This window comes from Zea mays, chromosome 7 (genome assembly GCF_902167145.1).
Source record: "Zea mays cultivar B73 chromosome 7, Zm-B73-REFERENCE-NAM-5.0, whole genome shotgun sequence".
NCBI lineage: Eukaryota > Viridiplantae > Streptophyta > Magnoliopsida > Poales > Poaceae > Zea > Zea mays.
The window spans coordinates 120,618,983-120,643,785 of record NC_050102.1 but is presented as its reverse complement, the minus strand read 5'-3'; the positions used below and the strand labels follow the sequence as shown (position 1 = coordinate 120,643,785).

At 41.3% G+C, this 24,803-nt stretch overlaps 1 long non-coding RNA gene and 1 other non-coding gene across 2 annotated transcripts; one reads left to right on the top strand and one right to left on the bottom strand.

The window, feature by feature from the left end:
* Nucleotides 1-7,871: 7,871 nt before the first annotated feature.
* LOC103632762 (uncharacterized) lies at nt 7,872-14,851 on the bottom strand. Its single transcript, XR_002263898.3, has 7 exons — nt 14,266-14,851; nt 14,070-14,167; nt 13,958-13,990; nt 13,747-13,838; nt 9,474-9,512; nt 8,673-8,849; nt 7,872-8,499 (listed from the first exon to the last, which is right to left on the bottom strand). It is a non-coding gene; the product is annotated as an uncharacterized lncRNA (long non-coding RNA).
* A 2,050-nt stretch (nt 14,852-16,901) lies between these two features.
* LOC103632760 (uncharacterized) lies at nt 16,902-22,742 on the top strand. Its single transcript, XR_002263518.3, has 8 exons — nt 16,902-17,061; nt 18,471-18,664; nt 18,771-19,128; nt 19,565-19,809; nt 19,893-20,104; nt 21,126-21,218; nt 21,925-22,029; nt 22,106-22,742. It is a non-coding gene; the product is annotated as an uncharacterized protein (transcript).
* The last annotated feature ends 2,061 nt before the right edge of the window (nt 22,743-24,803 follow it).

The window sequence follows — 24,803 nt, the reverse complement described above, 5'->3', positions numbered from 1 at the left end:
AGAAGGAGTCCCTCTTCAATGAGCCAAAATACGACAAGCCCACTGACTCATGCTTGAGTCACAAGAAGAAGGACGGGAAAAAGAAGAGGCGCATCAAGAAGATTATCTACTATGATAGGGATGCCTCCTCTTCTTCACCAAGGGATGACGACGATGAAGACTCTTCATCGAAAAAGAAAACAGTTAATCAGAACTACTCTTTTGATTATTCTCGCATCCCTTACAATTCAAATGCTCATTTATTATCAATTCCACTTGGAAAACCCCCACACTTTGATGGAGAGGATTATTCTTTTTGGAGTCATAAAATGCATAGTCATTTATTCTCCTTCCATCCTAGCATCTGGGAAATTGTAGAAAGTGGAATGCATTTTGATAGTACTGATAACCCTGTGTTCATCAATGAACAAATTCATAAAAATGCCCAAGCCACTACTGTTTTGCTAGCATCTCTATGCAGGGATGAATATAACAAGGTCAGCGGCTTGGACAACGCTAAGCAAATTTGGGATACCCTCACGATATCACATGAGGGAAATGATGCCACCATGATTACAAAAATGGAACTAGTGGAAGGGGAGCTTGGGAGATTCGCGATGATAAGGGGAGAAGAGCCAACACAGACCTACAATAGGCTCAAGACCCTTGTCAACAAAATCCAAAGCTACGGAAGCACAAGATGGACGGATCATGACGTCGTCCGACTCATGCTCAGGTCATTTACAGTTATTGACCCCCATCTTGTAAATCTTATTTGTGAAAACCCCAGGTACACCAAGATGATGCACGAGGAAATCCTCGGAAAATTTGTAAGCGGACGTATGATGGTGAAAGAAGCACGATATGTGGACGATGCCTTGAACGGTCCACTTCCCGTCTACGAGCCGCAGCCCGTTGCTCTCAAAGCAACCAGCAGCAGGGAGGCGCTGCCTAGTAAGGTAGCACAAGTGGAGGCTATCGGGCTCAATGAGGATGAGATGGCGCTCATCATCAAGCGCCTCAAGACCGCACTAAAAGGACGCAAGGAGTACCCCAACAAGAACAAGTCAAGGGGAAAAGGCTCCTGCTTCAAATGTGGTAAGACTGGTCATTTTATAGCTCAATGCCCCGGTAATGATAGTGACCAGGCACAAGAAAAGCATGGGAAGAGGGAAAAGAAAAAGAACTAAACAAAAACCTAAGTTGGCATGGTTGTTGCATCATGCTGGAGCATATTTATTTTGTCTGATGTGGTATCTGATCGCGCGTTCGTGTTGTTTCGGTTTTCGACTCACGATTTAATTTCGATTAGAGTAAGGCGAGAGCGAGCAGTAGGTTGTCGGCGTGGCCTGGCCCGTGGCGCGGCCCACCCTGACCCGGCCCAGCCCATGCGTGCCCCTAGCGCCCCTCCCCCCCCCCATGCGCGGCCCCACCCCCCTTTCCCTCTCATTTTTCCTTTCCCGCGCAGCAACTTCCCTCTCCCTCTCTTCCACCTCCCCTTGCCCTAGGTTGGATTCCGGTGAGCGGTTGCCGCCGATCGTCGAGCCCCGAGGTGAGCTTTCATTCTCCTCTCTTCTCTCCCTCTTCCCCTCCCCTCTCCCTGTGCGCAGCACCCCGACAGCCCCTTCCCCCGACCCGCTCGCACCCCGGCATCCCCTCCCCCGGCGCAGGGGCTCGCCCCCAACGCGGTCCCCAGCGCGGTCCCGGTGCGCGCAGCCCCGTCCCCGATGCACGTAGCCCTAGCTCGCGTAGCGTTTAAATTCAGTTTAATCCATGCGTTGCGTCGCGCGATTCGTCGATTCATTTTAAATTCAGATTTATTAGTGCGTTGCGTCGCTCGCTTCGTCGCGCGATGATTCGTTTAATTTCAATTTGAGTAATGTGTTGCGTTGCGCGCTTCGTCGCGCGACGTTTCGTTTTAAATTCAGTTTATTTAGAATATGCCGTCGTGCGACGTTTTGTGATAATTTCAGATTTAATTCAAGTGTTTCATTGCGTGATCTGTCGCGCGACGATTCGTTTAATTTTAGTTTAGTCTAAGTGTTGCGTCGCGCGCTTTATCGCGCGACGATTAATTTTAATTTTAGTTTAATCCATGTGTGCTATCGCGTGCTTCGTCGTGCGACAGTTTGTTCTAAATTCAGCTTAATCCGCGTGTGCTGTCGCGCGCTTCATCGCGCGACAATCCAATTTAATTTCAGGTTGAGTCGCGTTGCGTCGCGCGCTTCTTCGCACGGTGGTTCGTTTATTTTCTGTTTAAATTATGCGTTGTGTTGCGCGCTTCATCGAGCAACAACCTTTTAAATTTACCTAGAATTGTTTATAATAATTAAGTGTGTAGCGTAACTTTATTTTATGTATAGCGCGATTGTTAAATTAATGTGGTTATGTCTAGACAAGTATTTTAATTCACAACTGCTTAACGTAATCACCCTTCGACCGTAGCCTTGACCGTCGTATTTTTCTTTCTCGCATAGTCGTAGATGCGAGCCCTGTGCCAAGCGTCTGTTTATTTGTTACATTCTATGGTGTGATGTATTGTTTCTTTTTATATTAATTTTGTGGGATGTATGTTTGAACTCGTAGAGATAACAGTCCGTTGGCGGAGTCCGAAGGAGTTGCGGGTGAAGACTCTGAGCAGCAGCTGTTTGGTGAAGGCAAGTGTCCCTTGACCCATCTATGTCCTATACATTTTATAATTCACCTTTCCGCATTTATACAATTTATACCTAAGGATTGACTAGCATTTTGTTTATCCTGTCCTTGTTCACCTATGTGGGTTGGATCATTTTGGTTTAGCTCTATGCTAGCGCTTTACTTTAATCAATGAACATGATAAGATTATTTATGATACGATGATTACCTTTTGATTATGATGATGTTACTGTGACATTTATGGGGCTTGAGTAATTTCTTGAGTGCCTCTTCATAAGGGCTGGTTCGTTGGATGACAACCCAGGAAAACAGTACAACCATGAGGGTGGTATGGGATGCCCTTAGCCAAATAATTAGAGGAACCAAGATGTAGTTTGCTTCGTTGTCGTGCCATCAATGAGGCTCGGTGTATGTGGCTCGCTCTGCCAAGGGTGGTTTGCCCCTTGGGGAGAAGTGCGGTACATTTAGGAAACCTAACGGGCAACTACAGCCTCAGGGAAACTTTGTAAAGGCTACGTAAACCTTGCCTATTCACCTTGGTAGTGTTTAAGGGTTTGATCGGCCCGAGGCAAAAAGGGATCACGACTCATGGGTAAAGTGTGCAACCTCTGTAGAGTGCTATGAAACTGATATATCAGTCGTGCTCATGGTTATGAGCGGCCTTGGAAGCTCCATTGATTAGAGACACATTGATTCGAGATACTATGTTTACAGATGATGATGAGGATAATTCTGATTTTGATGGTTATGCTTATGATTATGGTTTTCGGTATTCTTTCTGTTTGGAAAGAGTACCTTTGGGTTAACAACTTGGGTTTAATGAAAAAACCTGGCTCTCTACTAGTAATAATTACCTGACCAACTAAAAGCAACTGCTTGATTTTAAACCTCATATAAAGCTAGTCCACTAGAGCCAAACAGGACAATTGCTGAGTATGTTGATGTGTACTCACACGTGCTTTACACACCAAACCCCCCTAGGTTGTCCACATTGCAACCACTGCTCAGAAGAAGATGAAGTCATGGTGGAGGATTTCCAGGAGTTCCAAGAGTACGATGAGTTCTAGGCATGGATTAGCGGCAACCCCCAGTCGGCTGCCTGTGAAGGCCGTGTTTAGCTACGTTTCATTTTCACACTTTGATATATGTTAATGACTATGTGGATGTCTCGGACATCATGATGTAATCAACTATTACCCTCTTTTATGTTAAAGTTTGAGCATTGTGTGATGATGTCCCGTTATATAACTGTTGTGTACGTGAATTGCTAATCCTGACACGTACATGGTTCGCATTCGGTTTGCCTTCTAAAACCGTATGTGACACTTTTGCTGAATATTTGTGAGTTTTTTATGAGTCTTCTAATGTCTTATTTTGAAGTGCTGCATCCTCAATGCCATAGTCCAAGCATCTTATGAACTACAAAACACAAACACATGCAAACACATTATTCCATAGATTATGTTGATCATTAAATACCAAAATCACTTAATCATATGGGTCTGGGTCCATTTTCTTACATATGGGAAATTTAGTCGTGGTTGGTAGCCGGATCCAGGGCTTGCTAAAAGTTACCGTTTACTCCTAGTTAGAGCCACCAATCGGAATTAAAGGTGTGTGGATCTTTAGTCCCCATTGATGGCGCCAAGACAAAAGGTTACATTTAATTTTGATTAGATTTACCAACCAGAACTAAAATATCCATTCAAGGTTAGCTTAGGACATGTACAACCTAGATATTATATCATGGTTCTTCAAGCAGTAGATACATTTAAGAAACTCCTTCGTGCAATTCAATGTATCTAAGCCTTGTATCTTATTCACTAGGACCCTCAAGATACGACTAATTTATGTGGTTTGTATCGGTGAAATCGTATCTAGACTTAGAGAACTGTGCTAGAGAAGTTCCATCACCAAGATATGTCTCTTGTATTTTTGTGCACTTACACGCTTGATAGTCTTTAAGATATGAGTCATTTATATGGGTTGTACATGCCCTTACAACGCTAGATGTTGGAACTACGATTAAGATTGACTATAATCCTGAGACTAAAACCAATCAGACTAAAACCTGAAACCGCTAGAGGGTTCTCTACTAGTGTCTTACCTACATACTAAGTAAACCTACTGGTCTGGACTCCCTTAATGAAACAACAAAAGATGAACAGAAACCACTACTTCTAAAGTATGGGTCGAATAACCAAGCCTTTTGCCTTTTTAAAGAAAAAAGTCTACATAACCCCTAAATTTTTATAGTGTAGTCTACTTCAGCTCTCACCTTCACAACTAGTTGTTTAACCCCGCCCTCTCAACTTTACAAAACCAAACAAATTAACTAGTATTAGTTGGTGGTATTGATGACATAAATTGATAAGAAGTTGCACCCGTTTTGCATATTTTAGTTCTGTGATATAGTAGTATCAAAATTTATATATTTTTCACACAAATTGATAATAAGATATTGTGTGTGCCCTAATTTTTCTGAAATTTTAAGAGTGGCAGATTAATTATTAAAAATCAAAACCTACATGAAAAGTGCATAATATTTTTGTCCCTAATCCATTTCTTATAATCTGAGGATAAAATTTTTACCAGCGCTAACTAATACTATAACTAAACTACTAAAGTTTTTTGTTGATTTTATTAAGCAAGTTAAGTGTCCTTCATCTAAATACTAACTAAATCAATTTTATATTTATTTTTAGATACACTTAGTAATCAATAATTAAGGAATCTCCAAATTTTATGCTGTCCTTCTCGTAGCTAAAATAACTTATACAAATATTTCTATAATTTTCTAAGGACTTTAAATCTGGACCTATATAAAGTTTTAAAAAATATTTATGTAAATTATGGATCCATAGTTAAAGTTCTCAGAAAATTCTAGAAATATTTGTGTAAATTATTTTAGTTAAGAGAAGGGACGTGAAAAAAGGAGATTGTTTTATTGCTATTTGTTAAGTGTTTCTAAAAACAAATGTAAAAATGATTTATTTAGTAATTAGAAGAAATAACACTTAACTTGCTTAATAAAATCAACAAAAACTTTAGTATTTTAGCTATATTATTAGTTAGCGCTGGTAAAATTTTTAGCCTCTGATGAGAAGAAATGAATTAGGGACAAAAATATTAAGTTTTTTCCTGTAGTTTTTTTTTATTTTTAGTAATTGAGTTGTTAACCTAAAATTTCAGAAAAATTAGGACACATATAATATCGACATATAATATCGTATTACCAATTTGTGTGAAAGATTATATAACTTTTGGATAATCCTAGATCACAGAACTAAAATAGATAAATTGGTGCCACTTAAATCAATATTGTTGCTTACTTGTTCTCAAATACTATGAATTAAGAACAAGACAACACAATTGTTAAGTATTAAAGCCATTCGTCCTCCAAAGCATTATCACCCCTTGGATATAATGATCTTCAGATGAATGTCATGAAGGACATGTCTTCATCACTTAATGATTGAATAAGAATATAAAGAGATAATTGTCGGGTACCGTAATTAGGGGTACCCCCCAACTCTCCTAAACACGGCTGGTAACCACCATCAGCACAAACCGCAAAGACTGATGGGTGCGGTTCAGGTCAAGGCCTCGTCTACCAAGGGACGCAATCTCACCTCGCCCGAGCCCGACCTCGGGCGGGAACAGTAGTCCCGGACGAATTCATGCCTCGCCCGAGGGCCTCCTCAGGCAGTGGGCGCACCCTCGACTCGCCCGAGGCCCAGCTCGGGCAGGCTTCATCGAGAAGCAACCTTGGCCAAATCGCCTCACCAACCGACCGTATCGCAGGCGCATTCAATGCAGGGATCGCCTGACACCTTATCCTGACACGCGTGCCTCAGTCGGCAAGGTCGAAGTGACCGCAGTCGCTTCGCCCTTTCACTGACCGACCTGACAGGAAAACAGCGCTGCTTGCCCCACTCCGACTGCTGTGCCACCCACCAGGGTGAGACTGACAACAGCCAAGTCCGGCCTCGGGCGCAACGGGAAGCTCCGCCTCGCCCAACCTCGGCCTCGGAAGGAGGTCTCCGCCTCGCCCAACCTCGGCCTCGGAAGGAGGTCTCCGCCTCGCCCGACCCCAGGGCTCGGCCTCAACCTCAACCTCGAAAGGAGGTCTCCGCCTCGCCTGACCCCAGGGCTCGGCCTCAACCTCGGCCTCGGGAAGAATCACGTCCTCGCCCGACCCTAGCCTCAGCTTCAGGAGAAACCTCCGCCTCGCCCGACCTTGGGCTCGGACCAACCGCGCCACGGGGGATACATCATTACCCTACCGCCAGCTAGCTCAGGCTACGAGGGAACAAGACCGGCATCCCATCTGGCTCGCCCCGGAAACAAGTAATGTTGGCTCCCCGCGTGCGTCCATGACGACCACTACAACACATGTGACCTTCTATGACAAATATGTGATGACACTAGTGAGAATCGTCATTAGATCGCTCTGTTTATGACGATTTCAATGAGACGTGTAAGTTTAATGACAAAAAATTAACCATCGTCATTAAAACTGTCATAACTCATTCTAACATACTTTTTGTGACGATGATTCATGGCAATATGGGTTCGTCATGAGAATAAATCGTCATATTTTGCTCTACATCAGACTTGTGACAATTGTGTGACAAGCTCATTCATCATTTATATATGTGATAGAATTTTTAAAATGAAATATTATATAATCGATGTAACGAGAGGTCCACCATCAAGGCTAAATGGGTTCTGCATGAGGTGCTTATTGATGTAACACATTAAATTATTTTTTAATTTTTCATCTATTTATATTAAAGTGTCTCTAGTATATAGCTAATCTATAGGATTTTGCCTCCTATCACCTTGTTTTTTAGCCCATAATATATTAACTTGCCCACGATGACAAATCTTTCGCACCTACGCATATGGTCAAGCTACTGTTTTATAGATGTGGAGAGGCAAGGCCAACTTTGTTACACATCTTTTAATTCTCGACCCATCTAGCGTCTTTGACTAGGAGCCCACTTCAATTGAAGAGTATTCAGTTGAATCCTATTGTGTTTTCCAACAAAAGTTGCATATATATTGCATAATTTATATCTATCAAGATTTTCATGATTTTCGATTCACCCCAAAATAAATATAACGACGATGAATAAATATAATATATAATATATAATATAATGTCGACGAATCAGAGGAGCGCATGCTACGTTTTTTGTTGTAAAACTTGTGGCACTACATAAGCCTGGACTTAATTTCCCACACCTTACAAACATGACCTCATACAACATTTGCTTACACACACGTCAGAGCAGACAAATCAGCTAGCTGTGTCGTCGACTCCTTGGTGAATGATTTTACTGCCTTTAGAAGCGACCCAGGCAACATGGCCTAATGGCAAGACGTGTCCAGGTCCATGGACGTCCAGGTCCATACACGTCAGGTAGCCCGCCGTCTAGTTCTGTTGCACGTCCATGTCCATGCCCAAATAAGTCCACGTCTAGTTCTGTTGCCCAAATAAACAATGCGGCTGGTTGTGATCCACGCACACATGCATGGATTCACAAAGGCCACGAACTTTCCAAGGGGTGGTAGTAGGGTAGGTGGTCGTCAGGGAATAACACGCCTGGACCTGTTCGGCGTAATGGGAGTGCCTGCGTCCAGAATCCACTACGAAATAGATTTATAGGAATAATCGTTTTCTGGGAACTCATAATAAGGATGAATCCACGAGTCTCAGAACATCCATCTAGGTCACAGGCAGCCCGCCGGCTACAAGTCTCGCAGGGTACAAACGCAACGACCGGACGCCAGAAACACACGCAGGAGCTTGAAGCCGTCGACGGCTGTTCTGGCGCTATCACCGCGGCAAGGTGTTTCCTGCCGTACAAGGGAGAAGAAACATCAAAAGGTTTGTAGATCTTAAGTACCATCTGTCACCATGAAAACAACCCTAGGTGTTACTCCTAATGGTTGTTATGATCCGTGATCCATCCTTCTAGGTGTAGGAACATAACATGGCCTAATGTTTGGCCTGAAACCATTAATCTTACCATACTTTTGCTTGTTCTTCCAGGATTCGCCATCTTCCAAGTCTCCAAGATAGAGCACTCGCCATCTTCCAGGATTCGCCATCTTCCAGGATTCACCATCAAGGTTTCATCCCTTGCTGCCGATAGAGACAACCACATATTCAATTTGAAATCTGTCCGGCCAAGGGAAACCAGTGTCTGCACAAGTTCATAGGTTAGTGACTAATATAGTACAGGTTTCAGATTTCACATTAGTTTATAGGTTACACATAAAAACTTAACATGTTTCACAGACAGAACACTAGTTCACAGGTTTCAGATTTCACACAGGTTTCACATATTCACACCCAAGTTCACAGGTACACGGATTCATAGAATTCACACACAAGTTCACAGGTTTCTCTGATGTTCACTGGTACACACACAAAAGTTAACAGGTTTCACAGACTGAAAACTGGTTAGATCAGTTGTGCTGCAACTGATGAGAAACTAAAAGAAAGACATCTTCCATTGAAATAGAGTGCACATTTTCACTTTCAGAAGTACATGTGGGAATTAGAGATTCTAAAAGAGTACTAAAAAAGTGTGTATTCTGTGATAACCTGCACTACCAAGAATGTTTTTTCTTGTGAATTTTATTAGAAACAAAAAATAAAAATGTTACATGCTGACACAATTTTATGAGGAGAAATGCTGCAATAAAGACCATATGGTTAGCGAGAGCGTGCCACTACCCGTACAACTTCGGTAGAACAACCAACTAGGAACTAAACAAAGAACGATGCTTTTTGGCTCTACAACTGTGATAAGAAGATCTGTTACCTTCTCTAGAAAGCCATTTTGTACCATCAAATTAGTTTCCTGCAAGATGGGATTCAAATATACAGAACTTTCAGTTACTGTGTAACCTCTCAAAAATAAAATCATGAGAATAATAAAGAATTTGAAGAAGTAATTAAAAATCTAAAACTGGATCAACATTCTGGCTACCTTGCAATTGAATAAAAAATGAAGCATTATCTTCATGGCTAGTATTATATTTAGTTGGTATTAGTTACATTTATTCAGAAAATTTTAGTGGGTTAGAATTTTAATTTATCTAACCTACATTCTTTTATTATTTCAATGTATGGCAGATGGACAGATCTTGGATCAATTCTAGGCTTTTCAGCAACAAGTATCTAGCCAGGGTGGATGAGTTCATGAAGTTTGTTGAAGAGCGGTTTCCTGATGCCGAGGAGATCCTATGCCCATGTTGATAGTGCTTGAATCAACTTTATAAACATAAATCACAAGTAGAGGATCACTTATATATTAATGGGATGGCGAGCACATACACAACATGGATACATCATGGAGAGCCACTATTGACTGGCAGATTAAATGAAAATGCTGACCATCTAGATGAACAACCTAGTTTGAATGAGGATGCTAATATGAATGAGTATGAACAAGATAACCCTGATGATAGATTACCAGATATGGTGCATGAGTTATTCACATCTGAAGAAGGTACAGGGAAGTCCATGTTTGCAGTTGTGTTAGATGAGATGAAGCAGACACTTCATCCAGGTTCACCATTCACAAAATTTTCTTTTGTGGTTCGATTACTTCATATCAAGTCATTTTATCGGATCAGCAATGTGGCATTCAATGCAATTTTGAAGTTATTATCATTGTCGTTCCCACAATGTAGCCTTCCAGCATCTTATAATGAAGCAAAGAAACTTATTCGTGTATTAGGACTCGGATATGAGTGAATCCATGTGTGCCCAAATAATTGTGTTTTGTTTCGGAAGGATTATGCAAAAAAAGATGAATGCCCAGTGTGTGAAGAATCTAGATGGAAAGATGGTGAAGGTAAAAATAAGAGTCCTCAAAAGGTACTACGACATTTTCCTTTGATTCCTAGGTTGAAAAGGATGTTTTCCTCAAAAAAATATCTGAGGAGGCACAATGGCATAACTTGAAGAGGAAAGTTGTGGAAAATGAGCTCAACCATCCAGCGGATGGTAAGGCATGGAAGGACTTCGATAAGCAACACGGTTGGTTTGCAGAAGATCCTAGGAATATCAGGCTTGGTCTTGCAACAGATGGTTTCAATCCATTTGGGAAAATGAGCTCCTCTTATAGTATGTGGCCTATTTTTGTTATCCCTTACAACTTTCCACCATGGGTATGTGTCGAGCAATCAAACTTCATGATGTGTCTACTCATCCCTGGCAAAGAATGCCCAGGAAAGGATTTTGATGTCTTTTTAGAGCCACTAATTGACGAGTTGCAAGATCTTTGGTTGGGTGTCAATACTATTGATGCAAGAGTTGGAAAAGAGTTTATTCTACATGCTGCGGTGCTATGGTGCATACATGATTATCCAGCGCTAAGCACATTGTCTGGTAGAGTCACCAGAGGGTATTATGCTTGTTTGCATTGTGACAAAAATCCCTGCTCTAGAAGAATACGGAATAAGATTTGCTATATTGGGCATCGACGATTCCTTGAAAAGGATCATCCATGGAGAAAAAAGAAAGACTTTGATGGGAAAGTTGAAAACTGTGACAAGCCAGAGGCATTTAGTGAGGTTGAATTGAAGCAGCAGTTGGACAGTGTCAAGGATGTTAGACCAGGAAAGCATCCTCAAAAAAAGAAGAGAAAGCGGGATGCAAATGATGGCCAATGTTGGAAGAAAAGGTCGTGTTTGTGGGATTTGCCTTACTGGACAGGTTTGAAGCTACGACATAACATTGATGTGATGCACATCGAAAAAAATATATGTGAGTCAATTCTTGGTACATTACTAGGTATTCCTAGGAAGTCGAAGGATAGTATTAATGCTAGGCTTGATATGGAAGACATGGGCATACGAAAATCTTTGCACTTGAAGCGTGATGGAGATTCATATAGCGCTCCTCCTGCTCCATACACAATGGATAAAAAGCAAAAACTTGCTTTCTATGACTTTCTAAGAAGTGTAAAGTTTCCAGATGGATATGCTTCTAACCTAGCAACATGTATTACAGCTGATGGATGCAACCTCCAAGGGTTAAAAACTCATGATTGCCATATAATATTGCAACGTATTTTACCTGCCGCTCTTCGAGGAATCATGGATAATGACATGTACATAGCAATTGCTGAACTAGGTAACTTTTTTCAACAATTATGTGCTAGGACATTGAAGTTAAATGTTTTGCATAGAATGAAAGAGGAAATCCCAATTGTTCTATGCAAGCTTGAGCAAATATTTCCTCCTGCATTTTTTGATGTCATGGTCCACTTGACTGTCCATTTACCTGATGAAGCTATCCTGAGAGGCCCAGTGCAATATGGTTGGATGTACCCCGTCGAAAGACGGTTATTTACTTTGAAGCATTCTGTGAGGAACATGGCACGCCTAAAGGCTCAATTGCTGAAGCATATGTTGCTAATGAATGCTTGACTGCTTGTTCGCGGTATTTTGATGATCTCGACACATGACATAATTGGGAGGGCAGGAACAAAGAGCGTGTTGATATGAGCAAGGGTGATTTATCTGTTTTCCAACATGGAGTCGATTTACTCGGAGGGCATAGGATTACATACCAAGAAAATATATATGACAAGATGGTTTGGTATGTGTTAAACAATTGTCCGGAGGTTGAACAATATATAGAGTATGTCTTTGTATCCATAATTTTGCTTCATTTGTCTACAAACCTACTAATTTGATGTGCTAATTGTTTGTTTAAAAATGCTCTGCAGGTTATATAGAAAGGAGCTACAGAATGAAGGAAATCAAGATATTGAAAAAACCATTGAGAAACAATTTGCTACCTGGTTTAAGAACCATGTGAGTTGTTCTTGCATATTTTCTTTAACCATTTTTAGTGGTTGAAGATGTTTTAACCATCTTGGGGAATTATGTGTACAGATTGCAACTCTACGATTTGTGAATGGTGAAGATGTAAGTGGTGACCTATACGCTTTGTCATGTCAACCAGATCTGCGAGTAAGATTATTTTCATCATGTATTGTTGGTGGTGTAAGGTTCCACACTATTGAGCGTGAAAAAAATAGAAGGACACAGAATAGTGGAGTTATGGTTCATGGCACCCATAATGGAGAAGATGTTGAATTTTATGGTTGCTTGAAAGAAATAATTCAGCTGCAGTACAATGCAGACTCTAGCGGACATCAGTCAGTGGTTCTATTTCGGTGTGATTGGGTTGATACCTGTAGTAACAGGGCAAGGATGAAAGATGATGGATTCTTTAGAAGCATCAACCATGCATGTATTTGGTACAAGGATGATCCTTTTATTCTATCCACGCAGACGACAAAGGTATTTTACTTGGAAGACACCAAATATCGTGGAGACTGGCGAGTTGTTCAAAAATTCTCACATAGGCATTTGTGGATGTGGCTGAAATTTCAAGCGATGAAATATCAAAGGGTGTGGAGCTGTCATACCAAGACGATGAGTGTGTTGATTTTCATATTCAAGATTGTGATGTCAATATGGACAATGACGCGTTGGATGGTGAAAATTCTTTTACTGTTCATGCAAGTATAGTTCAAGACCTTCAGAGACAAAGGGAAGATGAACTGGAAGATTTATTTGAAGACGAAGAAGAAGAAACATTTCTGCAATATGCTAGTGATAATAATGAAGAAAGAACAATCCATAATGGCGAAGATGATGATAGCGACGATGAGTAGCTTGGCGAAGAATCAGCACAGATTCCAACAAAACAATCTGGTTGCTACTGCTACTAAGTGGTCACTAACATTATCTAAGATTCATGAGCCTTTGATCTTGAAAGCTAATTTTTCACCTTGATAAAATACTTAGACTTATGGAGTAGTGCATTTCTTGCTGATTAATGATGATGCTCATAGAAAAAATAAGCATCATTATGTAAGGCGAGAAGATTGCTTTCAGATCAGCCCATTTGTTTCTATATTTTTTTACCATTTCCTAAGATACCAATAATGTCCATGTTACCTTTCCTAATCAAATAAACATTTTATAGAGGTATACACAATAACGCTAACAGTTACGCTAATACTATGAAGATACTTGTACCCAAGGATCGAAAGACTCAGATTGACTTACTAATTTTCCATCATGATTCAAAGGCTTGAATGGACCACCAATGGCTGCAGTGCCAACTGATTGTCCACGCTTCACATCTCCATTTTGTCATACTGCAATGGTGTCAAAACAAAAATACAAGTAAGTGCACGATATCTTAGTTTAGCTGATCGTTTCATGGTCAAAAGGATTGAGGTTGTCGAACTACAAAGTATCTGGCTCGTTTAGCTACCTTGAGAGGACATGGCATTTGCTGAAAATAGGCCTGCAACCAGTGAACACATTCAAGCTTAAGAAACATGAGCTTAACTATCACTAAACACTAATGCAAAAACAACATATACCTGCTGGCAATACTAGAAAAGATCATAGGTGACCATGCCAACCTCCGGAAGAAAGATGGTAGTGACTCATCATGAAACAAATGAGATTTGATTGGTGGCTGCAAGACAAAAAAGGGTTATGTATTGCTGTGTTCAAACTCAGCATGCATTCAAATGTTGCTGCAAATAATGGATTGCATACTGTAGTGGGGGTCACCTTTACTAGCTTCCCAAATTATGCTATTGTTGTCAACTAATGCAGACATTTCCCGTCCTGACGTCGATCTCCCATAGGAAAATTCCCCAAAGCCCGAAATAAATCAAGCAGCAACCACAGAATGGCCATTTCGCACAATCGGCACAAGACGTTCATGGCCTCCGTGCCCCAGGCTGCACCGGTCGCCGTGAATGTGCACCAACAGCAGCACTTCCACCAATACCCCACCGCCTCCTCCACGGACGCTCCGCCTTCGAACGGAGAAGAACAAGCGCCCCAGGAACCCAGCTTCGAATGGAGACGCACCCGGCCCAGTAACCCGCAGCGCGCGACCAGAAGGGTAAGCGGAGGTCCTTCGTGGTGGACGCCAAGGACGGGGGAGAGATGCCGAGTACCTGAGGCAGCGCGTGACCAGGAGAAGGCAGGCTAGCAGAGGGCGCTCGCGAGAAAAGCGCGCAGAGATGGAACATGGCACGGTCTCTCATCGCGCCTCGCTCGCGGCACCTCGCCGGATCCGAGTGCTCACCTCCTCAAGCAGTGGATTTGGGGAACAACTCGGATCGGTCCAGTGAAGAAAACCTTATTCTCGTTGACGTGTGGGCCACCCACGGACAGCGGGCTGTTTACCGCGTCTGCTCTCCGAAAGCTGTCATCTCGCGCCACTTTTTTTAAGAAGAAAAACTAATGTGCTCAAACCGTATTTAAACCATATTGAAACCTTATTTGGTTTTTTCGATTAGAAAGGCATTTAAACCATAGAAATTAATAAATAATCCGATAAGGGAGATCTTCAGCAGAAATATGTTTGTAGTGGTTAGAAGAACAGATGGTACACTTTTCAAGCAAAAAACAAACAAAGGTATGAAATATATATGGCTCAAACCGTGAAGTACTACTCCAATGTTATGAATCTTAGTGAGAGATGTGACCGCCTGTGAACAATCTACAAACTAACTTTTGTATAATCCTCTGATTTTTTATCGCAAGCAACTAGAACCAAGTTAAGACTCCATGCCAAGTTTCACTATTTTTTTACCACCTTTGGTATTTATTTGATTTTTTCGGATTGGAAAGGCATTTAGACCATAGAAATCAATAAATAATCCGAAATTGGAGATCTTCAGAGGAAGTAAGTTTGTAGCGGTTAGAAGAACAGATGGTACACTTTTCAAGCAAAAAACAAGCAAAGGTATGAAATATGGCTCAAACCGTGAAGTACTACTCCAATGTTATGGATCTTAGTGAGAGATGTGACCGCCTGTGAACAATCTACAAACCAACTTTTGTATAATCCTCTGATTTTTTTATCGCAAGCAACTAGAACCAAGTTAAGACTCCATGCCAAGTTTCACTATTTTTTGACCACCTTTGGTATTTATTTGATTTTTTCGGATTGGAAAGGCATTTAGACCATAGAAATCAATAAATAATCCAAAATGGGAGATCTTCAGCGGAAGTAAGTTTGTAGCGGTTAGAAGAACAGATGGTACACTTTTCAAGCAAAAAACAAACAAAGGTATGAAATATGGCTCAAACCGTGAAGTACTACTCCAATGTTATGAATCTTAGTGAGAGATGTGACCGCCTGTGAACAATCTACAAACCAACTTTTGTATAATCCTCTGATTTTTTATCGCAAGCAACTAGAACCAAGTTAAGACTCCATGCCAACTTTCACTATTTTTTTACCACCTTTGGTATTTATTTGATTTTTTCGAATTGGAAAGGCATTTAAACCATAGAAATCAATAAATAATCCGAAATGGGAGATCTTTAGAGGAAGTAAGTTTGTAGCGGTTAGAAGAACAGATGGTACACTTTTCAAGCAAAAAACAAGCAAAGGTATGAAATATGGCTCAAACCGTGAAGTACTACTCCAATGTTATGGATCTTAGTGAGAGATGTGACCGCCTGTGAACAATCTACAAACCAACTTTTGTATAATCCTCTGATTTTTTTATCACAAGCTACTAGAACCAAGTTAAGACTCCATGCCAAGTTTCACTATTTTTTGACCTCCTTTGGTATTTATTTGATTTTTTCGGATTGGAAAGGCATTTAAACCATAGAAATCAATAAATAATCCAAAATGGGAGATCTTCAGCGGAAGTAAGTTTGTAGCGGTTAGAAGAGCAAATGGTACACTTTTCAAGAAAAAAACAAACAAAGGTATGAAATATGGCTCAAACCGTGAAGTACTACTCCAATGCTATGAATCTTAGTGAGAGATGTGACCGCTTGTGAACAATCTACAAACTAACTTTTGTATAATCCTCTGAATTTTTTATCACAAGCAACTAGGACCAAATTATGACTCCATACCAAGTTTCACTATTTTTAACCATGTTTGGTATTTATTTAATTTTTTGGCTTGGAAAACCATTTAAACCATAGAAATAGAGTTGTTTCCATACAAATAGAGTTGTTTCCCATACATCAACGAATATCTCACTTATTGCAATGGTATATCACAACATCTCACGCTGCAAGAGCTCCCAGGTTCGAATCCCGGCTGCAGCGGCGAACTCATTTTTTTGATTAATTACATAACCATTTTTTGCATTTTTTAATCGCTGAACCCGCACGTCCGGACCCCACGTCCCACGAGCAGCATCTTTTCTTATTTCCTTGGCAGCATATTTCCTTATCTCCCTACAACTTCCCCATACGGCGGCGGCGGCGGGAGGGACTTCACCTGCACGGGCGGCTTCACGGCTTCCGCATCCTTCAGCCGATCCGAAGACACCATGCCTCCAGGGAGGAAGGGAATACGAAGCACAAGGGAACCCCCACCAGGTAAATTTCAATCGCTCTCGGATTCGACAGGTCCAGTCAGTAAGACTCCCCACCTTTTGTATCTCTTTCAGTTTAGGGTACTGGATCTTGTTTTTCCTATGCTGCAAAGTGTACCTTATTCCTCTAATCAGGCGTTCATTTGTTCTAGTGATGGGCATGGTTCAATACATAGCGAGTAAAATGTATGGATGAGGTATCCAAAACTAACTATGCCAATAATTAAGCAACCGAACAAGGATAGCAATTTTATTCAGTGTATTAGTCAGAATATTACATCATAATTGTAAAGCTAAAAAAACATTGACATAAAATAGTGAGTCAATCTTTATAAAATACTAAAAAGAATGTTTTCCAATTACCTCAAGAGTCATAAACCCTCATCATGTATCTGATGTCTTGACGACACATAGGGCACAATGGATGAGGTGTACACTCTATTGTTAATGCGCATTCAGAACAGCAGACAAGATGCCCACATGGAATAAAAGTTGCTCTCCTTCTCTTCCTTAAGCACACAACACATAGTTGCCCGTCTCCTATTTCATCATCATCACTAGAGTCATCCCTGTGAATAGCATCTTCAGCCTCCTCAAACATCTGTCATGCCTGCCTAGCCTCTCTTCGTAGTTTGATTCTCGTCCAGCCCCTGCAACATTATAAACTTCAAATTGTCAGAGGACTGCAAAAACTAAAATTGAGTCCGAGATTGGTACCCACGACTGACCAATGAGCAGGGCCTATTCAGTTTGTTCCTTTTATATAGTAAGTAGTAATAAGTATGAATTGTAATTTTTCAGTCGAAAGTTCTGAGGCTTGTACAAACTGTAAATATTGAGTCCGAGAAATCTCACTATGTTCAGTGTTCTGAGGCTTGTACAGACTGTAATTTTTTCAGTCGAATGAATATGAGTAAGAGTCTTCGTTTGATCAATTGGTAGTTATTTGCTGGGGTTAGTCCAAATTACATGAGTTTTGCAAGCTAGTTTTCTAAACAATTAGTTGAAAGTTTTGGCTAAAAACTTAGCCCAGTTGTGGCAGATACACTCCAACTAATGTTCTTAAGTGCATCCCTTGAAGATTTTTTACCTAGTTCAAATATGGTTTCTTTGTTCAATATTTTTTACCACTAGCAGCCAGTTTTTATAAATGTCTCATATATCAAAGAATAGTTGTTGCCTTGCCACTAGTAATAATAACATACCAAAGAAATTTCTCTACTGTGTACAGTACTAATACATTATCTAGTGATTATTCCATCCATTTTCAAATTGGGATTTCATTCCTTCTTTTCTAATGTTTTTAGTGTTTTCTTTTTTGCTACTGTGCTCTTGTGGGTCAGTACATGCATTTGTCTTCTATTATTTTTTAGAGTGATTTATTATTTATCAAATCATGTCATTAATGTACAGAAATCACTTCTACTGAGTATGAGAAACAAAGGGCAGCAAATGTGATGAGGAACAATCAGATGTTCCAACGGCTTGGGATTAATCAGTTACGCACAATGATGACTGCTACAAGAGTAAAGAGCAAATATGATGGTCCAGAGGAATCAGGGTCTTTGTTTGACGGCGAGGATAGTGAAGGCTCTGAGCCAGAGGAGGTAAGCAAGTTTCTAATTCATCTATTTGTTTCCTCATGTTATATATCATTACACTTGCATTTCCAAACAAATTGATATGCACATGATTATTGTGTTATACCTACAGGATTCCCATGTTGCACAAGGTGTACGTAGCCACAACCCAACTCATGTTGCTGACAAACCTACACAACAAACACGAGGTTCTAAAAGGGTTGTGGCCCCTGATGTTCATGGACAACAGATTAGATTCACTAGGCAAAGGAGTGCTGCCATAAATCAACAATCCTCCCTAAGCCTAACTACTACTACACAAGCTGGTTCAAGAGCCACCACAAACCAAGAATCCACCCAAAACTTGGCTGCTGCAACACAATTTACTTCAAGTGTTGCCACTGAGCAAGATCACACTGTAGGCCTGACTACTGCTGCACAACCTAGTTCTCCCACACAAGCTGAGGTCAATGACCACAATAGAGATGAAGGCAAGTGATTATTTGTTATTCAATGCATTTATTAATGTATCAAATAATCTAAAATTTCTCAAATAAATTAATCTGTCATTCTCATGATCTGTAGTAGCTATATATAATATTGATAAAAAGCCTGAGCACAAAGATCTTCGTGTAACAGAGTGCCTGTGTAGGTAACAAATCCTCTATATACAGATTTCAGTTATAGAATGCATGTGTAGGTAACAGATGCAACTAGTACTTGATTTTCGATTATTGGGCTGTTAAACATAGAACAAGGCTAGAGCAATGAAGTTGCATATTTGTCTATATATTACTGTATGTTCTGCTCTGTCTAGGGAAAATGCTCACATGCACCAGAACCCATATGATCTTTGCCATTCACTAGATTGTTTCTGCTAGTTTGAAAATTTAATATCTTTTTGCGTTTTATGATGCTAATCACCAGAATTGGTACTAAGGCAAAGAAGTAGGGGCAAACAACTTGAATCCTTGAGCAGAGGGTTAGGCACTAAGATTCCAATCCAAATCTCTAATGGGAAGCGAAGGTCAGAGCCACCTATTCAGGCTGCAAAGTTTGCATCGGAGGGTGGGATCATACTGAGGCAACACCTTCCAATATTTCCACACTGGAAGGAGTACAAGAAGCAAGAGAACGAGGGTAAAATTACAGACTACATTGGGAAGCTTGCTGTAAGTCATTTTCCCTCACTTGTTCAGTTAAAGTTCATTGCCCTTTTCAATTGAGTATCATAGAGTCACCACTTCTTTGCTAGGGTCAATTCACCATGGATGTTGAGAGTAATGCAGTAAAAGATGCATGTGTTGATATGCTAAAGGGTGGACAGCGCCAAATGAGGTATAGGCTGGAAAAAAGTACTTCACTGGAGTTCCTGCAAATCAAGTGAGGACTACATCACCTGTTTCATGTATGATTGATGATCAATGGAGAGAGTTGGTACAAATGTGGTCTAGCCCAAACCACAAGGTATTTGCGATCAAGCTCCACTTATCCCTCTATATAAATAATATTTTCATTTATGAAGTGTTTGGAATGCAACTTTTCTTTTTCTTGGGAAAATTGTTCTTTGTTAGTACTATTTGAGAACCTAGTGGTTGATTCCACCTCCAATAGTTCAGTAACCGTTTATGTGTGGCCTGTATTGATCATTATCAGAGCCTCTTGCATGTTACCTCATTTAGGACATGAGAACACTAGTTTGCTACAAAATGAGCAGTTTCCTATTGGCTACAAAAACACCTTGTACATCACAGTGATATTTTTTTGGCCAACATAATTTAATTGAGTATTATGGGTGTAGGACTAATCTGCCCTTCCCTCTCCCTCCTTGCTCTCTTCTCTAACACGGTCATGGCCAAGTTTTGCTTGCCGTTCCATCAAATGAAGGTGTTGCTTGCTATCATGCTGTAAGAAATGAAGCGGCAATAATTCTGATGCTAGCAGCAAGCAACATGATTTCTAAAAATTATGATTAGCAACAACAGCAAGCAGCAACTAGTTCATTTTCAATAGCAAGCCGTTCACTTTCAAGCACACCAAAAATTGTTTTCTGATCAGCAAGAACAGCAAGCAGCAACCCGTTCAGTTTCAACAGCAAATGGTTCAACAACTGTTTTAGTTTCAACCAGTTTTCTGTCTTACTCGCTGCAAGAACAGCAAGCAAGCAACCATTTCAGTTTCAACCAGTTTTCTGAATTTTCCATGTGATATATGAGTTGACAGACTTATTATTTACCTTCACTCAATATTAATGTAACCCAAGACAAAATTATTGAAGTGTCTTATATGCTTTTCAGTGTCCATATTATCTTCTAAAAGTAGTTTGTTTTTGTTCTGTATTTATGATGAAAAGATAGCTCCTACAATTATGAAAATATGTTGCAAGCTGCACTCGTTTTATGACTAACGTTGATTGTATATTCATAAACATAATCTATTAATTTATTATCGCTATTTTGTCTACCTTACAATTGTATTTTACATACAGAACAATTGTGTGAAGAACAAACTTAATCGTGAGAAGGTGCAATTTCCACAGTGCACAGGATCTCAATCATATGTTGCAAAAGCTTATGTAGTGGTAAGAAACTAATTATGTTATGCTTGGAGGAACTTGTTGCTTCTCACAATCTTGGTTATTGTATGAATGGCTACTGCTACCAACACAATCGCTTTATTATCTCTAATATTTGAGTCACATCTTTTGTTTGTTAGTGTATACACTGATTCCTGGTTGTCTATTTTTTTCAACAATATTTTTTGTGTATTTACAGTAGTGTAGCTGCATCTAATTGAGTGGCTTTTTGCTAGCAGCAGTGTGTATTTATAGCATTGTTCCTAGTTCCTGGTTCCTGTTTGTTAGCGTATACACCTGAATGAAGCACATAATCATGTTCATGGCATTGTCCACTGTTGTGTGCCAATTGTCTTCCAACATGTTCACTTGTTATTGTTTTGGAAGCAATTGCATCTTGCTGCTGCATTGCAGTAACATCAGGCCAACAACAGTTGCACTGTAGCAACTGTAGGCGAACAACACTTGATGTATTAGTTGTTGATAGCTGATGTATAATTTTGCATAGCAGCTGATGTATTAGTAGCTAAGAATTCAGACTTGATAGTTGTATTAGTAGCTGATGTATACTTTTGCTATCATTTAATTACTCATGAGAAAACCTTGCTATAATTAGCTTATGTTTTGATCTCCATGCTGATCAAATTGTTGCATTGAAATTAATTTATGTTTTGATCTCCATGCTGATCAAATTTATTTGACTTCATTTCAGAGACAAGAAAAATATAAAGATGTCGAACCTAGTGCAATTGATCTTTTCAAGGAGATGCATTGCAGCAAGAAAAAAGGATTTAATTAAGTTGTTCAGAAAGCCATAGTAAGTACATGTTTTTCTCTTTGTTACTACATTGCAATTTGTATTACACTATATTAAGTTTTAATACTTATGCTAGGGTGATATGGAAGCAATGGTGGCAACACCAGCTGAAGATGGACAGCTTGCAAAGTCTGCAACAGAAGTTGTTTCCAATGTGCTACCGGGTTCAAGTAAATTTCTTCACAATGCTGGCCTTTTGCCCTCCTCCAAGAGAAGCAACACAGGGACTGTTTCAGCAAGAATGCAAGAGCTTCAGTCTCAATTGGACAATGAGAGGCGAGAAAAAGATGGACTTCGAGAAGATAAGGATACCTTAAAAGTCAAGTCACAAGCATCTCAGGCAACCATTGCTAATCAATCAACTGAGATTGCAGATTTAAAGAAGTCCTTAGCAGAAAATAGCATCCTACTTCGACAGATATTAAGTATTAGTCATGATCAGGTGAATCCTTAAGCATGCTTGCTAAGATGATGGTGTCAACCATCCTGAAGACACATCTCACAAAACTGTGGACCTCTTTTTATCCTCATGTTTGCTATATGGAACTGCAACTTACAGTCTATTATATGTGTTCTCTTGTTATAGAGTTTTAGTACTTGTCTGGTTAAAGAATTATGAACCATGTTCTTTTGTGTGTTGGACATATTATGCTTGAAATATATGGATGTTGGAAAAAGTTGTAACTTTGGATGATTGTGAAATATATGCATTATGTTTTGGATGGTTGTAGGCATCAATGTATTTAGTGATGAACCAAAATATCACAATATGATTGCCACGTCACCTGCCATGTCATCAACCATACAAGTGTTTTGTGACAATAAATTTCGTCATAATTTATTTGACACGTCATCCATTTTATGATGAAATTTATTGTCACAAAGTTATTGCCACATCAGCATCCACGTAAGCTTATTTATGACGAATATATCTGTCATAAAATTTTGCCACGTCACCTGCCACTTCATATCGCCACGTCATCAGCCATGTGGCAACCTGTCCAGTGCTACACTTAATGACGTTTTCCCCTCATCTATGATGATTTGGAGCATCATAGATTTAATGACGAAAATATGTGGTCGTCATTAAATCTGTGACGTTTCTTAACCATTCGTCATAGAAGGTGCTTTAACACGGCACTTCTGTGACGACAGTGTTTTTGTCATAAAGTCGTCACAACCACTTATGCTATGACAAAAATACCATTGTTGGTGACGTAATCTAAATGTCATAGAAGGTCACATGTGTTGTAGTGGACGGTGGTTCTCAGCCCCCTACAGAAGCAAGGAGACGTCAGCAGGAACCCAGCAGCACCGACAGCTGTGCTTCTACAGGGCTCAGGCACTTCTCCGACGGTCACATTACCGCGTACACAGGGCTCTAGCACCTCTCCGACAGCCACATTGGCATGTACACAGGGCTCAGGCACCTCTCTGCCAGACACGTTAGCGCATAGCTACACCCCCTATTGTACACCTGGACCCTCTCCTTGCATCTATAAAAGGGAGGTCCAGGGCTTTCATGCGAGAGGGGTCGCGCGGGGGAACGAGCTAACGAACAGGCTCTCTCTCTCTCTCTCTCTCTCGAATGCTTGTAACCCCTACTACGAGCACACCCCCCTGGTGCGAGATAATACGAGCCGCGTTTCTCCCTTGTGTTCCATCTCGCGCCAACCCATCTGGGCAGGGGCACGCAGCGACAAATTTACTCGTCGGTCCAGGGACCCCCCCGGGTCCGAAACGCCGAAAGTTGGCGCGCCAGGTAGGGGCCTGCTGCGTGTTAACGAACACCTTCCCGTTGAGTTCCAGATGGGTAGTCTTCAGCAACCTCTTTAGCCCGGGACGGTGCTCCGCTTCGGGAGTCTCTAGTTCATGTCCCTCGACGGCAGCTACGGCATGGTACTCCTCCCCCCCGCAGCGCGACAGCAACAACGACGGTCGTCAACTCGCCCGGCGGCGGCGAACTCGACGACGTCTTCCCCCCACGGCGGAAGACCAGCATCCGGGTTTGTCCCGCCACCCTCCTCGCCGCAGGAGGAGGAGACGGGGCAACCGTGGCCAGGAGGAGGCGGCACCTCGTTGGCTGTCGAGCGAGTCGACGACGCCGGCACCCCAGCGGGGGACATGTCGGGCGTTGTCCTCACACCTAAGACAATGATGAATGTCGTTTCCCCGCAACGTGCCAACCCCAAGCGGACAGATGACGCCAGCACACTCGCGAAGGACTTACTGGGCGTTAGCCTCGTACCTGAGATAACGGTGCAGTCCGTCCCTGACGCGACTTCGTCACCGTCCATCGATCAAGAGGTGTCGTCCGTTTTCCACCCTGTGCCTTTTAGATTCAGCTTCGACCCACCAAGCGACCCCACTTCGGTGAGCGCTTTCATAAAGGCATATCCTAACCTTCTAGGGTACCATATGTGGTCATCTTGGGACCGACTGATGGCCGTCTCAACCTACGGGCCCCCGGGTTCCGAGGAAGAGGACGATCCTGACTCTGGTTGGGATTTCTCCGGGCTCCGTGATCCTAGTGCCATGCGAGACTTCATGACCGCATGTGACTACTGCCTCTCCAGTTGCTCCGATGATGGCCACAGCCTTGACGATGAGGGTTATGGCCCAAGTCGCGAATGTTTCCACGTCGATCTAGGGGGTCACGACGAAGGCAACCACCTCGGTATGCCGGAGGATGACGATCCCCCTGGGCCTGCTTCTCGCGTTGACATCCCGCGGGAGCTAGCTGTGGTCCCAGTCCCTGCGGGGGGTCAGGACAC